At 45.2% G+C, this 7,675-nt stretch overlaps 1 pseudogene; it reads right to left on the bottom strand.

The window, feature by feature from the left end:
- Positions 1-1,063: 1,063 nt before the first annotated feature.
- Positions 1,064-2,981, bottom strand: LOC142455961 (midkine pseudogene; annotated as a pseudogene).
- Between the last annotated feature and the right edge of the window lie 4,694 nt (positions 2,982-7,675).

Raw genomic sequence — 7,675 nt, forward strand, 5'->3', positions numbered from 1 at the left:
TGCTGATGGAGAGCAAATAAAATCACCACGAGCTGTTCCAGCGCAGAAAAAGATAAGTTCCCGTCGCAGAAACACCCACAGGCACAGATCTACCCTGTCCCACAGTCACCACGAGAAAGAACCAGCGTCACGGGAGTAAGTCAGTGTGGACTCCAACTCAACGTAAAGAGAACAAGCCTCCTCACAACCGGACGAGTGCACCACATCATGACAGAGCCACAATCCAAGTTGTCAAGGATTTCATTTCACTCGGATCCACCATTGGTGCCTATGGAAGCCACCGTTAAGAGACATAAGGATGTATTGCTTTGGGCAAATTTGCTACAAAGATGTCCTTATCGTGTTAAAGAGCAGAGTGGTCACACTGCGGACGGATGTGTGCCTGCCCCGAGCCATGGCATCTGTGATTGCCTCAAAGGCATGTGAACACTGGCCTTTTTGGAAGGCCAAAGAATATTCCATACACAGCCAGAAGAAGAAAAACATCTGTCTTGGGAAGTACAGCCAGAATGCTTCTGGGAAGTGAGGAACTTTGGACATGTTACCGGGAGAGACTAGTCCTTGGGAAATGGCAGCATGCTTGGGAAAGAAGAGGGCCGGGAGGAGGCAGACCATCAACAAGGTGTCAACCAGGGGGATTGAAACAGTGGTGACCACATGGGCCCAAACCTACAAGTGTGAAGCTGGCACGGCCTGAGCAGTGCTTCATGCTTTTGTACACAGGGTCGCACTCAACATTATACACCCAACACGGAAAATTTGGGTTCTATAACAATCATTTCTTTTTTTTTTGGGGGGGGGGACAGGAAACCGTTTGTTCTTAGTAATAGCGCCATGTGGGGAAGTACAGAAGTTTGTGGGGAGAGTGCATGAGTGAAAGCCGTTTGGGAGGAGCCTGGAGCCTTCCAGAAACCCTAGTCCCTCACTACTTGGAGTGGGGGTGGGGTGGAGAGTGTGAGGGGCAGGGGAAGAGGCAGGTGTGATTGACGAGTGGGACGAAGGCACTGGTGGGTTACATCTCTGAAGGGGCAGCTCAGGGGGCGCTGGCATCCAGACCTGGCCTCTAGTCCTTTCCCTTCCCCTTCTTGGCTTTGGTCTTCGGGGTGCAAGGCTTCACCATGAGGATGGTGTCCTGGCACTGGGCATTATACCGCGCCTTCTTCAGGGTGCCCTGTGGGCCTTGGTGCCTGTGCTGATATCGCACGCCTCCCCAGTTCTCAGACTTGTACTTACAGTCGGCTCCAAACTCCTCCTTCCAGTTGCAGGGTACTCGGCACCTGATGCACTGAGTCTGGGCCCCCCAGGTGCCCTTGCGGAAACCCACGCCGCAGTCCTTGCTGCTGGGGGTGCAGGACCCCCAGGCCCACTCGGGCCATCCTTCTGCACCTTGTCTTTCTTTTTGGCTGCAGTAGAAGTGAGCACCAGGAGGAGAGGAGGGCGAGGAGGAGGAAGGCTCAGTGCTGCGTCTTGCTCGCTGTCCTCTTCGATGCTTAGCTCCCTCCCGGCTCTGCCCATTTCTATTTATTTAAATTTGTGTGTTCCTTTTCTCTGAATTCATTGTGATTCAATACATTGTGATTTTAATGGGAATGAACTGCTTTTCAGCTAACGTACTCCCCTTCTTAGATGTGCCGTGGGGCGGTTTGGTTCCCACGTTTCTGCAACCCAGGAAGCTCCCCGTGCTCCCAATGCTGTGTGTTTATAGCTCTTCTCCGTGCTCTGGTGTTTTGTTTTCAACAGTTTTATTGGTACTTCATCCACATGTCATACAATTCAACGGTTCAATCATATCAAGAAGAGTTGTACAATCATGACCACTGTCAACTCTAGAATACTGTCTTCTTCCTGTACTCATTGTTAATTGTGTAACTGTTTAACTGTGGCAAAGATACACACAACAAAACAGTCTCCAATTCAACAACTTCTACATGTGGAATTCAGTGCCATTGATTATACTCTTCTTGTTGTACAACCACGATTGCTATCCCTCTCCCAATTATTCCACCACCATGGACATGAACTCAATGCCCACAAGCAACAACTCTTCCTCGTCACCCATTTGTTTTCTTCTTCCTTTATTTTTTTATAGATTCCTTGATATAATAGTCACATATGATACACTTCCATAATTCAATTGCTTTTTAATGAGTTGTATATAATCATCACAATCAGTTCTTTTTTAAAATTTTACACAATCACTTCTAACACGCCCTCCTCCATTCCACCTTCATGGTTTGCTCCCAGGCCCCTCCCCCTCTTTGCACCCACTCCTTCTGTGCTTCATAAATTGAGATACCTAACAGAAACAATAAAACACAAAAGCAAAACAGAAAGAAAATAAAAATAAAAGGATAAAAATGAGGTGTAAGAATAAAAGATCACCAACAATATTTCCCCCTCCCTCCCCACTCCCTCTACCAACAGTATTTTAAAAGCAAGAGAAAACCTTTCTGTTGTGGAACAAGTGAGAAATAGTTTAGCCTAAAGCAAATTCAGGTTGGATCAAGAGGGAGGTTAACTGATCAAGTATCATATTATCCAAGGTTCGGTCCACCATAATCACACCATAATCAAGTTTACAGACTCTGTCTGAGAGTGAAACTGTTGGGAGTCCCTTGCCAGTAGTCAGAGAGGATCTGCCCGAGGCTTACTACGGCTACACACTCTCCAGGTGAGTGTGGGCCCCCACTGTTCTCCATAGCCCATTACAAATTGGTGTCCACAATTTAAGCCCTGGTACTTTCCCTTCATCGTATTTGGAGTTGATCATCATCATCTTTGGATCACACAGGCTGGTGTGCTTCTTTGATATGGACCTAGTTGATGCTTCTCTTACATGGCTACTTGTTTGAATCTAAGCCGTTAGGACCCAAGACACTCCAACTGATAGCTGGGCACCATCTGCTTCCTTCACCACACTCCGCTGGAACATCCTCATCTTCAGCGATTTCTTCATGAAGGCGAGTATTGAGCAGGGCCATGTTATAAGAACTAACTGTTGTTAGATTAGGGCTAGAATTATGTGGGAGCCCAGAATCCATCTGCTTGTCCACAGGGTATGCACGACTCTGTTTTACTTTGGTGGTCATATTGTGACCAAAACCCAAACCAAGAACAACAACAAAAACAAAAGAACACTCCCCCCTTTCAAAAGAAACCCCGCAAACCAACAACAAAGAAACAACAAAGAAAACCATTGTTAAGCATCCCTCTTGGGGCTCCTGGGGTATGAGGTGCTTGCATCAATAATTTATCCAGTGGCACAGAATTTAAGGTGCTGTTGATGCAAGGAGTTTATGTTAGTGTGCTCTTTCTAAGATGTAGTTCTTATGAACTGAGTCATAGCATGTGACTTCAATAGCTTCTAGCGCATGGGGCTCTTAGTCAACAAGGAAGCTATTGCCTCTGATCCTCTGTCACATTTTCTCTCAGTTGTGCCCACACACACATGACCTCCTTCTCTTTTCCTAAATTGAATGCAGGGTTGTCTTGCAAGTTCATTGTGCTCACTGCTGATGCAAGCCACAGCTCCAGACATTCTTCTTATCTAATGTTCAGCCAGGCTGTCTTCTCTTCAGGACAATTGGAGGGGCCTTGGTGAGCTTTTTCAGAGCTCAGGCATTCCCAGGTGGTTGCCTGAGTTATCTTGCAATGGTCTAACAGAAATACACAAATGGATGGCTTTAACAAACAACTATTTTCTCACAGTTTAAGAAGGCTAGAAGTTCGATCTCAGGACACCAAGTATAAGGGAAGTCTCTCTCTGTGTGTGTGTGTATGTGTGTGTTGTTACTCACAATTTAGAAGGTCTTTGTCACCTTTCTGCATCAGCAGGCCCAGTGTTCTCTGCAGATTGCCATATAGCTTGCATTTAATCTTCCAGAGTCTAGGAGGTTCTCAGCACAGGGACACTGGGTCCAAAGCCTGCATTCTGCTCTCGGCTCTTCTTTCTTGGTGGTAGGTTCCTCCTTCTCTAAACAGAGGAGGACCTCTGGAAATCTCATGGAAAAATCCCATTAATTTTTTATTGTGAATTGGGTGAAGCTTTACAGAGCAGACTAATTTTCCATTGAACAATTCATACACGTTTTGTTTCATGTCATTGACTGGAATCCCCACAATATACTATCATCTATTTCCCTCCCATCTTGTGTTTCCCATTTCCTTCTTTCCTTCTTCCGTAACCCTTTCTCAATTTAGTCATTGGGTAAATGTTTCCCTTTTGATCTCAAATGAGTGATTTTTCTAAGGAATGGATATTCCTAGAGTTATTGTTCCCTAATAGGACATCTAAGGTTTGACTGGAGTCCTGGTGGTATAGTGGTTATAATTTGGGCTGCTAACTTCAAGGTCAGCAGATCAAAGCCATCAGCTGCTCCTTGGGAGAAAGATGAGTCTTACTACTTGTGTACTAAGTTTGTCTTGGGATGCTACAGGGGCAGTTCTATGTAGTCCTATTGGTCGCCATGAGTCAGAATCAACTCAAGGGCAATGAGTTTGGTTTTTTGGGGGAGATTGCCTGAATTTTGGGTTACTTTTCAGACCTGAAGGGTGATTTAGGCCATAGTCTGTGAACTTTCTGAAGCTTCCTTATATCTCAAAAGAAATGGACTCAGGATACAATCTCATCCTTCACCGAACAGCCTCTAATCCTGCCTCAGAGGGTAATCACAGCAGATTATAAAATAATCCCGGGCACCATAGCCAAGTGGACTATTTTTGGAGAGCACACTTCAATCCTTAACAATGGAGTAAACAGTTAATGCTCTCGGCTGCTAACCAAAAGTCTGAAAGGCCTAGTCTACTTAGAAATGTCAGCCTGTCTGCTGCTGAAAAACCAGCCATTTTAAGCTCCGTGGAGCTCATTTCTCTACCCACAATTGATGAGGAATGGCAACTGGTTTATTGGGGTTTCCTTTGCCCACGTGTGCAGAGGGGCAAACCCCTCGTTTTCTTGCCACCAGTTGAGCACCTTGTACCCCAGGCCGACTCTGCCCAGCCAGGATTGTCCTACCCCCGCACCTAATACGTCGTCCATCTCAGTGAAGAGTGTCTGTCTTCTTGCTTGTTTAACTCGTTGTACTGGTGATTTGCATTGACAAGCTTTGTTATTCATTCTGTCCATCGCAGGGGTGGGAAAAGGCTATCCTTTATGCTCTGCTTTCCTGGGGTTAACCCCCCTCATGAACAGCTCTTAATGCAATCTCCGGGTCCGTCCAGCTGGCCATTGCCTCCATGACTGTAATCCTTACAGAAGCTGACTGTCCCAGCTTCCTCCCTGAAAGCGTTTGGTGGGTTTGAACCCCCGACCATTTGGTTCACAGCTGAGCACTTAACCACAGCGCCTCGAGGGCTCCTTTTAGCCTAATAATGAAAGACTGATTCAGTGGGTCTGGGTGGGCTCTCCCTCCTTGACAAAGGTGATGCTGGCTGGAAGGTTTGGGTTGAAAACTGCTGAGTCACCGATCCAGAGTTTTCCCGCACTTGCCAGATTAAACCAGGGGCCTGTGCGCACACTCCTCGACTTAAAGGAATGCAACTCTGATTACGTAAGCCCACGCCACACAGACCATTCCACAGTCCTGGAATGTCCAAGTGGATTTGGAAATCTGCCTCCATTATTTTGGGGAGGCCTAGAGAAGGGAAGTGTCTTCGGCACAGGCCCCTAGCAAGTCAGCAACACAGGTTTGAAGCATAAGAAATACAGGCTGTGCTAGTCCAGGTTGAAAGAGCTCTATATCAAGAGCAATGGTTTATTAGGAAAGCATCCCAGCCCCATCCAGATCAAGTCCGTGTGTCTGATATTAGCCCATATGTCCAGTACCAGTCTATAATCACATGCAATGACATCAAATGCAGGAAGATGACAGGCCAATGGGTGGAAAGTCTAGTGGATCCAGTGGCAGTAGAAGCATCTCAGTGGTGTGGGTCTTCATGTGGCTCTTCCAGTTACAGGGCTCTGGCTGCATCTGGTTTGTCATCGGGAATGTCTCGCAGCAAGTGTAGGTGTTGCATGAGTCTAAAGAGGAATTTATAGATTGGTAACAGACATATCAGCTACTATCAGACTTATGGACTTGATCTGGACTAGGCTGAAATGTTTTATTATTAATATATAATTTCTCTTTATATAAAGCGCTTTCTTATACACATAGGAGTGTCTATAAATTTTTTCTCTAGTCCACCTGGACTAATACATTATGGTACCAGGAGTGGGGTACTAGAGAAACAAATCATTAAGATGGAGAGTGGATGCTTGTTTGACCTCTGTTCATGGTAGTTTTTCTTCTTTGCTAGCCAGAAGTCAGATATGGCCATGAAGTTTACTGGGTTGGTTTCTGGACAGAATATGGGAAGTTAAAGTTTTGATTGTTTTGTTTAGTTGTTGTCTTTGGTTATTCCTGTTTGAAATGGTGAAAATGAATATGATGAATGTATATTTTGAACTCAGGGGTCGGAATTACCGCTTGAATTTCTCAGAGACCATGCTGCTTAGTGAAAATGGCTGGCAGAGGTCAAAATGGCTGACAGAAAGCCTGGCCCCAGCTTGATGCAGTCAGAGGTCTACGGCCATATTTTGTATTAATGGAGTAGTTTTGATAAGGGTTATGATAAGATAGATAAGGATTGAACTCGACTGTTTTTAAGAATTGATTAAGGATCTGGCTGTACTATGTTTATACTGTTTTCTTCTGTTTATTGTTACTGATACGATGACAGATGAAAATGATTGGGGTGTATGAAAATAGAGAGCTTGTAATCCCACTTGCCTGTAGCCATTAATTTGAATCTTAAATTGGGTTAGGATATGTCTGCAAAGAAGGTTCTGAAAAGCTAAGTCCCACCCAGTGTCTTGAGTACTCAGGACATTAGAAGGTAAAGAGACTTGCCTAGGGGGCTATTGAGGGATTGAAGAGGAAAAAAAGGGGTAACTCTATGTTTTGTTTTTAATTTTGAACTAGTGGTTTGTGTTTGAAGCTGGAAAAACTTTGGAGCCATAAACTCTCCTCTCTAGGACTGAATATTAAAGGGAGCCTGCAGGCAGCCTAAAATGCTAGCTAGGTGACCACCTGAGTCCACTGGTTGAGTGGAAGTGTGAGAAATGCAGCAATAGACAGGTTGAGTCTAGCTACTGACACTCGTGGACCTGGTTCACAGGGACTAGAGAAGATGAGAGCGGGCTGACTGGTTTGAAGTTCATGACTTAGCACAAGGGGGCTAGGTTTGTTGAGAATTTGGATGAGGCATATATTTGAAAGGCTAGGTGGCCAATGGGCACCCTGGTGAGGCTAAGTGAAGCAGCCCACATTGAGTTGATCAGAACATGACCAGATGAAAAGACTTTTGAGCCTGTGAACAGGTGCATATTGGTGCTGACCACATGGAGGGCCTGTCCAGATCTGACTTTGCTGATGGATGCAGACTTGACAAGGTACCAACTGGAATGACGACTCTTCATGTCAAAGACATGTTTGCCTCCTCAGAGCACTGGGCTGATGTAAGTGGGCAGTGTAGAAATGGGATACGCAAAATTGGGCGGACAAAGGCATGAAGTGGCTGGTTTATAAACTTTCATATGTGGGGGAATATATTCATAGACTTATAAGATTATGGGGTAGGTGTTCACTTAACTGCAATTGTTAGGCATAACATATTTTTGTTTTGTTCACTTATA

Source organism: Tenrec ecaudatus, chromosome 9, assembly GCF_050624435.1.
Source record: "Tenrec ecaudatus isolate mTenEca1 chromosome 9, mTenEca1.hap1, whole genome shotgun sequence".
Classification (NCBI taxonomy): domain Eukaryota; kingdom Metazoa; phylum Chordata; class Mammalia; order Afrosoricida; family Tenrecidae; genus Tenrec; species Tenrec ecaudatus.